Source organism: Furipterus horrens, unplaced genomic scaffold, assembly GCF_987537825.1.
Source record: "Furipterus horrens unplaced genomic scaffold, mFurHor1.1.pri manual_scaffold_7, whole genome shotgun sequence".
In the NCBI taxonomy this organism is placed as follows: domain Eukaryota; kingdom Metazoa; phylum Chordata; class Mammalia; order Chiroptera; family Furipteridae; genus Furipterus; species Furipterus horrens.
In genome coordinates, this window is record NW_028327177.1 from 69,448,541 (window position 1) to 69,465,230 (window position 16,690).

At 37.1% G+C, this 16,690-nt stretch overlaps 1 protein-coding gene and 1 pseudogene across 4 annotated transcripts in view; one reads left to right on the top strand and one right to left on the bottom strand.

Annotated features, from left to right (window-relative positions):
* The window catches only part of RALYL (RALY RNA binding protein like), an 878,997-nt gene that overhangs the window by 403,452 nt on the left and 458,855 nt on the right, over positions 1-16,690 (top strand). The window lies entirely within an intron of this gene.
* LOC150004608 (E3 ubiquitin-protein ligase MARCHF5 pseudogene) lies at positions 9,871-10,890 on the bottom strand (annotated as a pseudogene).

Here is a 16,690-nt window from a genome sequence, read left to right on the forward strand (position 1 = left end):
TTTTCCACTAAATGACTGTTTGTTTGTTTTTTTAACATAGGAATTTTATTATAATTAAATTTATTATATTTACTATAATTCCCTGTTTTATTTGTCTTCCTGTGGAAATTTAGATTTCTACCAAAGAAGGATACAAATATTACATAAAAGAGGCATTTTACAATAAAATAATTACAACAGAAACACCAGGATTTTTGACAATATAACTTTACTTTTCAGTTAACAAGCTTGTTTTTTTAAATGATTTATTGATCAGCATAGTGGTTTCTGGTTTAAAGATGGAAATAATATAAGACAATTTCTATTTTGGTATTATTTAGATCCAGAATTAGCTATAGTCCTAGGATGAATAGACTTTTTCATATATATGTGCTAAACGAACATGGTATAAATTAGGGAGGAAGTTGAAATGGGGTAAATTTGGTGTTTTCCTCTCTAAAAGGAGAGTTTTGAGTTATAAAGTTAAGTAATGACTTAGTAGAGTTGATATGTAAGTACGTTCTGCTTAAGAGGAATAGCTTGAGAAAGAAAGAACTGTAAAAAAAGAAAATTCAGAAGTGGATTATATGCAGAGCTACTAAACATCAGTAAATGATAAGATTGGTGAACAAGAAAAGATAATTATAGAAAGAAACATCCATAAAGACATAAACACCTTTATGTTCATTGCAACATTTTTCATGGTGGCTAAGACATAGAAACAACCAAGTGTTCTTTGATAAATGATTGGATAAAGAAGATGTGGTATATATATGTAAGGGACTACTCTTCAGCCACAAGAAAAGATTAAATACTTCCAATTGTGACAACATGGATGGATCTTGGGAATATTATACTAAGTGAAATGTCAGACAGAAAAAGTCAGGAACCATATCATTTCACTCATATGTAAAATATAAAACTGAAAGCAACAAATGAACAAACAAGATAGACAAACAAAAACTCATAGACACAGACAACAGTATGGTGTTACAAAAAGCAAAGAGGGGTGGGAAGAAGGTAGTCAAAGGAAAAGGGGTCCAATATATGGTGACAGAATGAGATTTAACTTTGGGGGGTGAGCACACAATGCAAAATACATTTGATGTATTATAGAATTGTACAATTGAAACCTATGTAATTATATTAACCAATATAATTATACCACTCCAATAATTATAAGAAAAATTAAAATAAAGAAATATAATGGGAACATTTTGGGGATGGATAACCATGTCTTGTTTGTTCATGGTTGTGTTCTCATTTCTGAGGCTGGTGCACATGGCTAAGTAAATATAGACATGAATCCATATCATTTCTTCCATGGGTGGACCAAGTTAGCAACTAGGTAAATGTGAAGAAATCCTTTTATTATTCATTTATTTTCAACTCTGTTTTGAATACTGACCTCAAAGGGAATAAAGATTGCTGTGGTTCTACAGATTTTGATATTTTTCTGGAGGCTACAGAATGACAAGAATATATATAATTTCAGTACATTTTGATAAGCTCAAAAGTAGAGTAATGAATAAAAGGAAGGAATAATTGAGACACGTTTAGGAGAGGAAGTTTTATGGCATGGTTATTGGATATAGAAAATGGAAAAAAAATGTGAGAGAAATGAGTTTGAAAATCACTCCAAAACTGAGCAGACCTGTATTTGAAAACCATTCTAGGAAAGCAGAAGATGGATATACTTCTAATTAAATTTAGAACTTAAAAAATTTTTTACTTATCATGCAAGCTACAGTGAGATGTGTATTTGTTTGGAAAATGGGGACACAGCAGCAGCTGTGTAAAGTGAGGATGTTGTTGGCAATGAACTGGGTGCCTCTCTCTCCCAGTATGGCCTGCCCCACTTACACATCCTGTTCTTAAAAGATAGAGCAAACTGCCCAATCCCACAAATGAGAGTAGTACCACTTATAAGCTAGACAATCTGTTCTGATATCTGTGGCTCCTTTCTTGACACTACTCAGTTTAAAATCTTGACTATTGTTCTATTCAATTACACTGATTTCGGGTCTTTTGACTTTGGCTCCCTAATTAGACCCACTTTATTCTTCATATCCCCACTGATGACATCTTGTTGCAGCTTCATGTCATAAGATACTCTCTTTGATTCAGTACAATTCACCAATGTCCTGTTTAAAATATTTTAATAAAATCTTTACATAGAAAAAGTAACCTTTAAAATATACAAGGCATTATAGTTAAAGAGTCTTCAACGTAAGACAGAGTGATAATGGGGAAGTGACCAATGGATAAAGTGCTTAAAGATGTTTAGGTGGGGGTTGGGTCAGAGGGCAGGAGAGATAAGAAAGTCCATACACACACAGGTACACATACAGATTCATACACACATATGCAAAGAGGCACACACAGATGCATCCCTAAATGAGCTGCATGAGGAAAAAATAAATTTTATGCCTTTTGAAAAAAATTAAATTTTAATATACTAATTTTAAACAATTTTGAGCTCACATGAATCAAATCTTAAATGATTTGATAAAGAAAAGAAGCCAGTTCTTATTACCAAGTGTGGAGGAAAGGACAATGGCAGGTACTGGTATGGAGGCAATGGTCCCTTACAGGTGCCACCCACCAGCTGAGACTGCCCCTCAGGGAGAAGCATGTTGTTTCGAGGTAAAATAACAAAACTAAACCTTAGAAATGTACCCCAAATATTATTTATTAAATTACCTCATAAACTCTTAAAGGAAATAGCATAATCTTTTCTTGAGATATTTAGAATACTATGAAAATTACTCATTTCCTGGCCTCTATGCCTGGATAAAAAAAAGTGAAGTAAAGTAAAACTATAGGTGACAGTGGACCTTTAAGAAAATAAATGTTCTTTGCCTTTGCTTGTATTTCCTTTTTTATATATTTATCTTGTTAGTAGATATTAATATATTATTAGCCTAGTGCTACAAAGTGGCGGAGGCAAAAAAAGTAACTATTGTATAAATATTTGCTGTGAGATGAATCAACTTTCTGTACTCATAACTATTTTAAAATACTTTCAAACACTAAATTAAACTCTAAAAAACCTTTAAAGCAAAGAGTTAATGTGATAATCACATTCTTAATAGAGTTTTATTTTTTCATATTCCTTTAATTATCATACTGAATTGAAATTTAATATGCTTCTTTTAGAAACTTGATTATCATGATGCAATAGTGGTTTAATAATAACAAAGTTCTTTGCAAAATTAAGTAATCATAGCTGAAAGATATTCATGTTTGTAGGCAACAGTATTTTATCATTAGCTGAAATCATCTCAGTATTTTTTCATCCTAACTTAATTAGACTCTCACACATTAAAGAAACAAGAAATGTAATAAGTTATTGCAGTTTCTGGCAATTCATTCAGTTTTGCTTTTCAGCCAGAATGTGTTCACTCAGATGTGAGTGTACATCTTTTGAAGAGAAAATAATAGCAAAATGACTGTGCTAATCGTCATCCAGTGTTTCTATTATACGTAAATATAAAAATTACAAATCCAGTTACCAGATATCTTTGTCTCTGCAAGGACCATTTACAAATTATCACAGTCTGAAGAAGCAAAAATATAAAACATTGCAAGTTTTTTTCCCAATCAATATTGGTGTCAATCAAATCCCAAAGAGAGTCTAGATATGTAGTTCCCACAACACTTATGACCTCTTATAGTTTTCTCTAACACCTGGTAGTTCTATGAGTCTTGTTCTCTTGCCTCAGAAGAATCCTTTTGCCCACGACACTTTCCATTTTATTATCATAAACCAGACCTCAATCATTTCCACTTCCATGTTACTAACTTCTTTGCAAACAGGTTTTCATAGACAACAGTCCCCTCATCCCCTGGATGAATAATCCTAGATCAATTCACTTATATGAAAGTTAAATGTGGAAAACATTCTTTAGGCCAAAACATAATTTTTGATAAATTATTTCTTCAAAAAAAAAGTATGGCAAATTTTCAACCTGCATAACGTGAGTCCTTTGTTTTTGGCATATTTAAGAAATATTTAAAGGATAACTTGAGTCTCTATCACTTTGTGCCTTTGTGTGTTGTCTCTAAATCTGAACTCTGGACAACATGTTCACTCTCCTGTAGTATGTGTTTAGCACTTTCTTCCTCATCTAAACGGTAGTTCCCATGACAATAAATGCATATCTGTCTGATACAGCAGTGCATTCATGATAGCTGGCGCATAGCCCCTGTGTGTACTTGCTCACTTGGGGGACGTTTAATGCCCCTCATGGAGGCTCACCAGGCTGCCCCATACCACAGACTCATCAGTGAAATCTCTCCCTTCCCTTTCACTGACTGGTGCAACTCCACTCTAAGAACAATTTTCCTAACCAATGAACATTTGTTTTTCCTTTTTATTAAAGTTATTGAGATACCATTGGTTAATAAAAATATAGAAGTTTCAAGTGTACATTTCTATTTGAATGAATGAAAGTAGTGTTAAGGTTTGGCTATAAAATCTTAAGAATATGTTACAATGTTTTATTTAATGTTTTGGAAATAAGCTTAACTCCTAATATGTTGCCTCTTCTGAAAACAGCCTTATTCTTACCATGTACACCATCTCCTGAGTAGGTGAGGATCATTATAGTCCCTATAACATTTTCTTCATTTAAATATCCCAACAGTATAAGTGTAATAGTCAAGTAACTGGCTGACAGTTGAGAGTGAAATAAATACAAGGAGAGACTTGTTCTAGAATGAGAAGATCAAGGGCACTATGCATTTTCACCATTTTGGATAATTTGCTTTTGTAAACAATCCTGAGCATTAGATGGACTGTCAGAACTTAAAATGACCTGCTCACCTGGGCTTGCCTCTACAACAGGTATTCTAGGGCATTTTTATACTACCTTCCAAGATTAATCACTTTTATAATATATACATTTGCAGGAACAATGTGACAAGTGATAAAAACAAATGAGGTCATTTTATTTTATTAAGGACAGGAGTGATTTATGAAAAATAACATTAAAAATGACTGTTTAAATTGCACATTGGTTGTCCTTCCCAGCATTAAAGCAAAGCAGTGTGATGTGCAGAGATGATGGATGAGGGGCAACGGGAAGCATATTAATATACAAGGCAGCTTAAAACTCTGCAAAGATATCCAAGAGTTTTATATTAAGAACCTCACTTAATAATACTTAGAATAAAGCTGTGAGACAGGTACTATTAGTTCATTTTTCTGATGTGAAAACTGAGGTAGAGAGCATTTGTCTTAGTTGCAGTCTTTTGGGGACTGCATGACTCCAGAGATTGAGCCCCTGGAGCCACAGGGGAGTCGTAAACGTCAGGAAAGTTATCTTTATTGTGTAACCACATCCCAAGCACATTATTTACAGTGGTCATTTTCACAACATAGGGCTCAAGTTTTTATTTCTTCCACACGCTGGCAGTGACTCCCTGCGGGCAATCTGTCACCCTGGAGTCAGAGCTGCCAACTAAGATGGTTTGAACTAATGCAGCGAGTGGACAGGATACTGTTTCTGCCAAGGCAGAGCTGGAAACGTGCTCCTGTGCTTTGCTGTTGCTGCTTCTGCTCCTGACTTGGTCAGGACAAGGTCATGTGCTGAGTAGGACGCCCCCTGCCAGAGGGTGAGAAGACCACAGACAGCACAGGTGTAAGCACCGACCACACGGACCACAGCCTGAAACTTGACAGGGCGGCAAAACTGTGGCCAGGGGCGCAGCATGTGAATGGGAAATAAATCTCAAAGCTCCTGATATTTTTGAGTCAGTGAATACACAGCATAACTTAGATAAATATGATTTAATTCATTTTAAAGCCTATAGGAAAGAGTCGCAGATCTAAATTGATCATTGGTAGCAAATTATAGTAAAAAACCTAACTTGTCACAGGTCTCTTTTAGTGTATATGGAAAACAGAAAGTTGTTCTAGAAAAATATGTTTATCCAACATAGAATATTGTTTTTCAATGTAGTTTGGTTCCCTAATGGCAAGAAAGGGCCTCTATGGAAACAGATAATCCTTGCATGTCAGGTGACGGGCAGTCATTCATTTTGTTTCAGCATCAGATGCTCCAGGTAGGCAGTTTTTATGTGTAATCCCAGCATGGTTCCTGATCATGTAGGCAGCACTTTTTACTGCACATGTGTTGATCAAAGTAATTTTCTTCATGATTGGACTGGAATGGTTTGGAGTGGACCCAGAGCCATGGAAGTCACTGGAGGGTCAGTGGCAGAAGCTGAGTAATAAAAGGACAGTTGTGATTTCTTTGCATAACAGTGATCACTATATACATAAGTATATTCTTTGAGCTTATGCACACTTTGTGATCAGTTTAATATATCTGTTATGATATGTGAAAAAGAATGACACATTCATAATCTGAACCACAGGAGTGGCCACTTTTTGAATGCATCTATCACACAAGTTCAGTGCAAAAGGTAGTGTAAGTTTGCATTTACTGCAGAGTTGGCACCAGGTGTTCCTGCTGTGATTTCCTGGGATAATGAGAAAATAGCAAATGCTGATTCATAGGCCATTTATACATTTGAGTGAAGTTAAAAGTCAAAACACCAAGTCACATTTTCAGAGGAAGATATTTCTGATGTTTCACAGGAAAAGCCATCAGTGCTGCCATTAGGAGCATAGCCCTGGGGTTTAAGACAATGATGGTGAAGTTTAAAGAACCGTCTCCACACAGCTAAGTAATATGTTCATTCTGTAAACTGTGACTTAGTTTCAGCATACAACACTATCCATCACACTGAATTAATACAGATGATTGAATTTATTAGTATTATGCTTTTATTTTTTAAGTCAGTTTTATTTCTATGTATAAGCATAAAGAACCTATGCCTAATTTCATGTACAGCATATACCTAGTTTCATGTTTATATATTTTAATAATGTAATAAATGTGATCTAACTCAAAGCAATTTTGTAAGAATTTTGCTTTTCTTTTTTTTTTTTTAGAGAACATAAAAATTCTTTATTTAACCTAATCCATCTAATATTGAGATAGTCTGCTATATTAAAAACAAGACATTAAAAAAATTACAGCACAGTTAGCAGGGCAGTGACTAAGTCACTAAGTTTAATTTTATATTCTTCATATTAATTTGATAATCATGTAATGATGAACAATATTTTCAGCCACTTTGGAGATAAAGTAACTTCGGCAAAGAGAATTCTACTAGTTGTCATTGAATTTCATGAAAGAGGTTTAAAACATTAGTTTATAGAAATAACACAATGTGAAAATAAACTGAAAAACACAAAATATACCCACTCATCCCCAAGGTCTACAGCATCCCTTTAATCTGTCCCAATGCCTTCGTTTTACTTCTTCATTCCTGCTTCCTAGAGTGCAAACCGACTACTTAGCAATTAAGAAAACACCTACTTCTCTGTAGGGGCTATTTCGAGCCTAAGGTGCCTCTGTTCCTTTAATTTCTCAGTTAATCCTAGAAATATTTGAGGTTAAGTATTACTTGCATTTCAGAGATGAAGAAAACTGTAGCTGAGAGGAAGTTAACTCATTTGACCAAGGTCAAGTTATTAAAAGCAGAATTAGCATTTGAACCCAGGTCTGTGGGTCATGCTCTTTTGTTGCTTCATGGTGGTGCAGGCCACCTTTCTGAAGAGACTGGTAGGTGGTACTTCTTAAGCTAACAAGGTTCTTTAGATTTAAATGTTCAATTCCAGGGCTAGGGGCCACTCTCGGTCCCCAGGCACTTGCAATTCCCTCCCCACAGACCTAGAAGCCCAGCAGCCCTGACCCCAAAGGATTAAAGTTGTTTCTCAGTCCCTCACAAGCCCTGATGCCAACAAATCCAAGCAGCTCCTCTCCCAACTTGAACATAACGTAGTAAATGGGAAACTGTGTGCATATATACCTTTAGTGAAGGCTGCCTAAGAGCTGTTCTATATAACAAAACTATGCAGGAAATATCTAGTGTCTTTTCATTTTAAAAATGAAAGAAAAGCCAATATATTTCATAATTACAGCTATATAATCTAAGTTACCCCGGCTGGTTTGGCTCAGTGGATTGAGCGTCGGCCTGCGAGCTAAGTGTCGCTGGTTCGATCTTCCAGTCAGGGCACATCAGAGAAGGAAAACTCTGACTCCAAAAAACCTCTGCTGCCTTGCGGCATACCTCTTCAGGGGAAAGGCTAAAGGAGTAAACCCTGACAGAAAATCCGGAGCCGGAGTCCCTAAGGCGGTTTGACGTTGTAGTCAACACCGGCAACTCCTGCGGCGCACCTGAAGCCAAGCTGTATTGACTCCGTCTTTCCCTTGGACCCTTCAGCTGTGAAGAGAGGGGGGGTCTGCTGCATGGGCAACAGCAGACCCTCCATATCACCCTGCCCAGGCTCTGTAGCTTCAGCTTCACTGGAGAGGACACTCCAGTGTCATCGCAAGATGTCGATTCAACACGGGAGGAGACAGATACCGTGTCACTCCCAAGTCGGACTGCACAGCCATTCTCGGCGGTGCAGATAGACTCTTAAGAAGCTACACCATCGTCTCTCGAGGCAGACGGCTGCCGACGGATAATCTAAGTTCATTTTATATATAATCATAAATTTTTATTTCCCCTTCAGAACTGTAGCAGTGTTCTTAATAAGGCCCACTGTCAGTCATCTATTCCCTTCCTCCCCAGATAATTACAACTTTGAATATTCAACAGCCATTCACATCAACTTCATGTTATAACTCAAAATTAAAACATTCATGCTATAAAGATACCGTCTTAAATTACTAAAGTTAACATACATTATTGCAATCTAACATAGCTCAATTTTTATACTTACTACACCCCTAAAGAGACGTGGGCACTTATCAATAAGGGGAAATGTTTATTATTGTCATGCATTAGATACTATAAGCAAGAAAATAGGATTTTTTAGAACTAATTTTTAAAAATTTAATTTTAATTAATGAAAATAACTGCAAGACCACTCAGATTGTTGAACATTAAAAGGCTCATTATTGAAAATGGCTTAAAATACATAATTGCTTTTGTAAAATGAATATAAAAGTAGTTACAGTATTATTAAGGTACTACCCTCATCAATAGGACAAGCAATTAAAATCTAAAAATATCTGTATTGGGCTTTTAATAATAAATTGACTTAAGCCAAAACAATGACCTCAATATTTACTCAAGACTGATTTTCATAATTAGCTCCTCACTGACTGGTGTAAAAACAAAGAGCTCAAGGCCTCACCTTGGTTCACCACTGCTGGTTTTGTCTCGGTTGGAGAAACTAGACTGTAAGCTACATAAAACCAGGAACAAAGTTTGTCGTGTTCACACTGGCTCCCACAGATATGTGATCAGCAAAAACCTGAATAACTGAATCAATGAAAGAGAAGAGTAAAATAACTTTATTTTTTCAGAAACCATTCTCTGTGCTCATACTATAATCTGGCAGCTCTAATTTCTAAAAATATGGACTTAAAATCTTACTCCAGTGATGGAAGGACCTGATGTCTCTTTCTTTCTTTCACACACACACACACAGTAATTTAGACTGCACGAGTCAAAATTACTTTATGAACTACTAGATATCAACATTATATAAATAATTTTTAATAGTGAAAAAGTGATTTGGAATCCCTGTGAATTTTTACCCTACACATTTTGGAGGACATCACATGGGTTAAGAAAAACAACAAAATTGCATTTGTTCAGATAATCATTTGAATGTTTACATACATTTTTGGTTTGCTATTTATAACTAATTTAATTTACATTTCCTCATATTACATGTACTCTTGTTTAACATGTAATCAAATTATGCCAGTGAGAAAAATCCTCATAGTACCTTCATTGAGTTGTTGATTCTAAGAAACCACTGAACGTGAATATGTATAAAAAAAGCATTTGAATAAAACAGCATGTGCATTTTTCAATATCTGTACAGGTTGATTTTTACATTTCTGTCTGAGGAAAATATGAACAAAGCCCAGATTTACCATGCTAAGATAATGGTTCAAGTGACTGCCATAAAAGAAGTACATACAGAGTAATGAGATCGAATCACATCCTTAGGTACCGTGATTAGTGAGAGGATTTCCCCGGCCCTAAGTGCTTTCTTTATTATATTTCTTAAAAATACAATAGCAGCAGCTTATCACAAGTCTCCACTACAGTGCATTAATGATGAAATCAAGACAACACAACAGACTCATAAGGACGAGAGGACTGCAGAACAACTAGATGTCACAGTTTTATGCTTCTTCTTGCTCTGGATAATTTAGAATTTTGCAGTGTGCCTGACGTAAATATTGCTGCTGTTTGAAGTAAACCTTGAATGCTCCTTTTATGGCAACAAAAGCAATTCCACCCAAGATTGTCCTTTGTAAATTAGAATTAACACTACTAAACATCAGTTTACCAACTATCGTTGCAATAGTAGGAAAGACAAAGACTCCACACAAAATTCGGGTAGCAGAGACGTGATCTGCTAAAGGGTTAGCCTCAGCTGGGATTCGAGAAACAGGAGAGCTAATCCCTGGAAATATACTGTTCAAAATTTGTAGTTTATTTGAGTATTTGCGCCATAATCTAAGCATGTAATCCTCCCAGCGAATCATCTTGCCTAGTATCAGCATGACAGGAATAGTAGGAAGTCCAATTAAAAGGAATAAAGGATCAGCTCTCTCCATAACATCCAAACCTTCTTTATGGCCTACAACCTGCATCACTGTCACTGCTCGGTAAGTCACAGCTGTCCAATAGATAGAGCCAACCATTATTCCCACTGCAGCAAACGGAGAGGCTTTTGAGATCAGTCTATCTGCAAGATCCAAGACGTACACAACTGGACCCCTTTGCTTGTGCATAATGTTAGTACTTTATGCTCTTGTTCAATGTTTGTTCAGTTGTCTCAATTATCCTTTATTTCTGGCCATGTCAGCATCATCTTAGATTGAAAACTCCCAGGGGGCAGGGGCCATGTCTGTTTAACTCGTTTTGTACAGAGCCTGGGTAATTTGATGTTTCGCCAAAAAACTCTGCATGAGACGTGATGCATGAGCGGGCACATTGTCATGATGAAGCTGCTAATCACCAGTTGCCCATAGCTGTGGCCTTCTGAATCATCCGAATAGTTTCGGAAAATCAAATTGCTTGGAAGTCCAACAAATGAAGATATAAAGAAGAAATACTCATTCAGACAGGTAGGAGGAGCAGACCCAAGGCAGAGAGGGCTCAGTGTGGAGGTGGTGGTGACAGCGGCTGTGGCCAGCAGGAAGTGCAGTCACACATTAAAAAATGTAGAGTAAGGACTGGAGTGCACTCCCAGCACCAGAGTCGACCGCACAGCTCACAGTTCAAGTGCCCTCATTTTTTATTTATAGCTTATTGATTATGCTGTTACAGTTGTCCTAATTTTTCCCCTTCCGCTCTTCCACCCAGCAATCCCTACTCCCTCAGACAATCTCCGCACCTTTGTTAATACCCATGGGTCATGCGTATAAGTTCTTTGGCGACTCCATTTCCTATATTTGTACTTGACATCTGCATGGACATTCTGTAACTACCGTTTATATTTCTTTATCCCCTCACCTCTTCTTTTTTCTTTTCTTTTTCTCGTGTATGTTTTATTGATTATGCTGTTACATTGTCCCGATTTCTTTTCATTTTGTTCCCTTCCATCCAGCAACCCCCTTCCCTCCAGCTGTCCCACCCCCCTTAATCCATGTCCATGGGTCATGCATATAAGCTCTTCTCTACAACTCCCCTGTCTATTCTGCACCTTCTTACTATGCTTCTTAATTCCTGCACCATTTTCCTCTTTCTCCCTCATTCCCCTTCCCAGTTGACACACTTCCACATGTTCCCCACCTCATGCTGTTTCCACTCTGGTTGTCTGCTTAGTTTGACTTTGTTTCCATTCCCTAACATCTGTTGTTGATAGTTGTGGTTCTGTTGTCCTTTTAATGTTCATAGTTTTGATCTTCTTTTTCTTAAATAAGTCTCTTTAACATTTCATATATTAATGGCTTAGTGATAAACTCCTTCAGCTTTACCTTGGCTGGGAAGCACTTTATCTGCCTTTCCATTCTGAATGATAGCTTTGCTGAATAGAATAATTTTGGTTGTAGGTTTTTGCCTCTCATGACTTTGAATATTTTCTGCCAGTCCCTTCTTGCCTGCAAAATTCCCTTATTTTGAGAAGTCAGCTGACAGTCTTCTAGGTACCCTTTTGTAGGTAATTCTCTTCATTCTTGCTGCTTTTAAGATTCTCTTTATCTTTAACCTCTGGCATTTTGATTATGATATGTCTTGGTGTGGTTCTCCCTGGGTCTAGTTTGTTTGGGACTCTGCTTCCTGGACCTGTATGTTTATTTCCTTTCCTAAATTAAGGAAGTTTTCCTTCGTTATTTTTTCAAATAGTTTTTCAATTTCTTGATCTCCCTCTTCTTCTTCTGGCACCCCTGTGATTCAGATGTTCAGATATTTAAAGTTATCCCAGATGTTTCTAAGCCTCTCCTCATTTTAAAAAATTCTTGTTTCTTCCTTCTGTACTAGTTGACTGTTTATTTCTTCCTTATGTTCCAATTCTTTTATTTGAGCCCTGGTTTCCTTTCCTTCACCACTAGTTTTGTGTGAATTTTCTTTCATTTCACTTAATATAGCTCTCATTTCTTCCCTGTCATGTTTAATCTATCTTTTCTGTCAGGTCTGTTAACATCTTCATCACCAGTACTTTGAACTGTGCATCTGTTAAATTGGCTATCTCCTCATCTGCTAGGTTTACTAACTCTTCATCTGTTAGATTTGCTATTTCCTTGTCACTTAATTCTCCCACTGGAACCTTGATCTGACCCCTCTTTTGGGCTATACATCTCTGTCTCTTCATCTTGACAGTTTTCTGTGTTTGCCTCTATGTCTTGATAGAGCTGTCACACCTGTTGAGTTATAAGGGGTGGAGCCTTAGGTATTCATCAGTGCTGATGACCCACTTCACCATATTGTGGCACTGTGCCTGTGGGAGGGGTCTGAGCGGGAACAATGTGGCTTGCTTATCCCTCACCCCTTTTCCAGGCACTTCTCCCCTCCCTGTACTAAGCAAGCTGCCTGCTTTGAGAGACCCATAGTTTCTTCCTCTGCCCTTACCTCTGGCTGACTTTCACCATCAGAAGAAATGCAGCTCTATTTTCCCCAGTGCTGGAATTGCAAGCTATGTGGTCTATTCTGGGGCTGGGATCCATCTGCTTTGGGGCTGGGAATGCTTCCCAGGTTTAATATGTATGACTGTGCTTTTCATCATGGCTACAGTCGCTGTACCGCTAGCCACACTGCTAGCCTCCACTGCCTCCAGCCCCGTTGCCAGCTGCTGCTTACTCCAGCTCCCCTGACAACCACTGTTGCCTCTAGCCGGGCACAAGCTGCGGCCACCAAACACCTCCCCTGAAGCTGCTGCTCTGCACCTCTTTCTCTCCATCTTAACTCTACCCCTCCTACCTTTCTGGCTGAATATTTCTTCTTTATTTCTTTGCTGAACTTCCCTGTAGTTTTGGTTTTCTGGATTTCCTGGGCTTTTTGTTTCTTTGTTTTTAATTTTGAAGTGGTTGTAGATTCCTTTTTAGTTGTGCAGGAGACATAGCATGTCTATTTACACCTCCATCTTGGCAAGAAGTCTAATCCCCTCACCTCTTCACCCATTTCTCCAAACCCCCCTCTCATCTGACAACCATCAAAATGCTCTCTGTATCCATGATTATGTCTCTATTCTGCTAGTTTACTTAGTTTGTTTCTTAAATTCAGTGTTGATAGATATGTATTTATTGCCATTTTATTGTTCATAGTTTTGAACTTTTTCTTAAGTCCCTTTAACATTTCATATAACAATGATTTTGTGATAATAAACTCTTTTAGCTTTTTCTTTTCTGGGAAACTCTTTATCTGCCATTCAATTCTAAATAATAGCTCTGCTGGGTAGATCAATCTTGGCTGTATGTCTTGGCTTTTCATGACTTTGAATATTTCTTGCCAATTCCATCTAGCCTGCAATGTTTCTTTTGAGAAAACAACTGAAAGACAATCTTATGGGAACTCCTCTGTAGGTAACTAACTGCTTGTTTTTACTGCTTTTAAGATTCTCTCTTTATCTTTAATATTTAGCATTTTAATTATGATGTATCTTGGAATGGGCCTGTTTGCGTCCATCTTATTTGGGACTATCTTGTGCTTCCTGGCTTTACATGCTTATTTCCTTCACCAAATTAAGAAAATTCTCTTTTGATATTTTTTTTAAATAGGTTTCTATTTTCTTGCTCTTTCTCTTCTCCTTCTGGCACCTCTATAATGAGAATGTGGCATGCTTGAAGTTGTCACAGAGGCTACTTACACTATCTTCTTTTTTGTTTTTTTTTCTCCTTGCACTTTTGAATGGTTGTTTTTGCTTCTGTATGTTCCAAATCATTGATTTGATTCTTGGCTTCATCCACTCTACTGTTGATTCCCTGTAAATGTTATTTATTTTAATTAGTATATCCTTCATTTCATTTTTTTTAATACTCCCGCAGCCTGCATTCTGACAGACTACTCACTCAGCCTGTGTTCTAACAGAATACTCACACAGCCTGTGTTCTAACAGAATATTCACACAGACTGTGTTCCTTTTTTTTTTTTTTAATTTTTATTTTTTGGTTATTCAATTACAGTTGTCCCATTTTTCCCCCATTGCTCCCCACTCCCACTCTATCCCTTCTCCCACAATTATATCCCTCCCCGTTGTCCATGTCCATGAGTCATTCATATACGTTCCTTGACTAGACCCTTCCCTTACTTATCCCCCTTCTCTCCCTCCCCTCTACCCCCCTACTGACTACTATTCTAGTCTTTGCCTATTTAGTTCGTTTGTTTGTGTTGCTCTTTAGTTTCCTGTGTTGGGTGATATCATATGGTATTTTGCTTTCTTTGCCTGGCTTATTTCACTAAGCATAATTCTCTCTAGTTCCATCCATGTTGTCGCAAATGGCAGGAGTTCCTTCTTTCTTTCTGCTACATAGTATTCCATTGTGTAGATGTACCACAGTTTTTTGATCCACTCACCCACAGACGGGCACCTAGGCTGTTTCCAGCACTTAGCTATTGTAAACAGGGCTGCTATGAACATAGGGGTGCATAAGTTCTCTTGAATTAGGGTTTCAGGATTTTTTGGGTATAATCCTAGCAGTGGAATTGCTGGTTCAAAAGGCAGTTCTATTTTTAGTTTTTTGAGGTAATTCCATACTGTTTTCCATAGTGGCTGCACCAGTCTGCATTCCCACCAACAGTGCAGTAGGGTTCCTGTTTCTCCACATCCTCGCCAACATTTGTTGTTTGTTGATTTGTTGATGATGGCCATTCTGACAGGTATAAGGTGGTATCTCATTGTGGTTTTTACTTGCATCTCTCTGATGGCCAATGATGTTGAGCATTTTTTCATGTGCCTATGGACCTTCTGTATGTCCTCTTTGGAGAAGTGTTTGTTCAGGTCCTTTGCCCATTTTTTTTTGGGGTTGTTTGTTTTCTTGATGTTGAGTCGTATAAGCTCTTTATATATTTTGGAGATCAGTCCCCTGTCTGTGATATCATTGGCAAATATGTTTTCCCATATGGTTGGTTTCCTTTTCATCTTGCTGATGTTTTCTTTTGATGAGCAGAAACTTTTTAGTTTGATGTAGTCCCATTTGTTTATTTTTTCCTTTATTTCTCTTGCCTTAGGAGATGTATCCGTGAAGATATTGTTACGTGGGATATCTGAAATTTTCTTGCCTATGTTTTCCTCTAGGACTTTTATGGTATCACGACTTACATTTAAGTCTTTAATCCATCTTGAGTTTATTCTCGTGTGTGGTGTAAGTTGGTGGTCTAGTTTCATTTTTTTGCACGTCCCTGTCCAGTTCTCCCAGCACCATTTGTTAAAGAGGCTCTTCTCACTCCATTTTATGTTCCTTCCTCCTTTATCAAAGATTAGTTGACCATAGAGGCCTGGGTTTATTTCTGGGCTTTCAATTCTGTTCCAGTGATCTGTATGTCTGTTCTTATGCCAGTACCAGACTGTTTTGATCACCGTGCCTTTGTAGTATTGTTTGATGTCTGGTATCGTGATTCCCCCTGCTGTGTTCTTCTGTTTCAAGATTGCTTTTGCTATTCGGGGTCCTTTTTGGTTCCATATGAATTTTTGGAGGATTTGTTCTAGGTCAGTGAAATATGTCATTGGTATTTTAATAGGGATTGCATTGAATTTGTAAATTGCTTTGGGTAGTATGGCCATTTTGATGATGTTGATTCTTCCCATCCAAGAACATGGTATTTGCCTCCATTTATTTGTATCTTTCTTAATTTTTTTCTTCAATGTTGCATAATCTTCAATGTACAGGTCTTTTATCTTTTTAGTTAAGTTTACTCCTAGGTACTTTATTTTTCTTGTTGCTATAGTAAATGGTATTTTCTTTTTTGCTTCTGTCTCTGATATTGTATTGTTGGTGTATAGAAATGCCTTAGATTTCTATATATTTATTTTGTACCCTGCTATTTTGCCAAATTCACTTATTATATCGAGTAGTCTTTTAGTGGATTTTATAGGGTTTTCTAGGTATACTATCATGTCGTCTGAAAATAGTGATAATTTTACTTCTTCTTTCCCAATTTGGATGCCTTTTATTTCTTTGTCTCATCTGATTGCTGTGGCTAGGACTTCCAAGACTATGTTGAA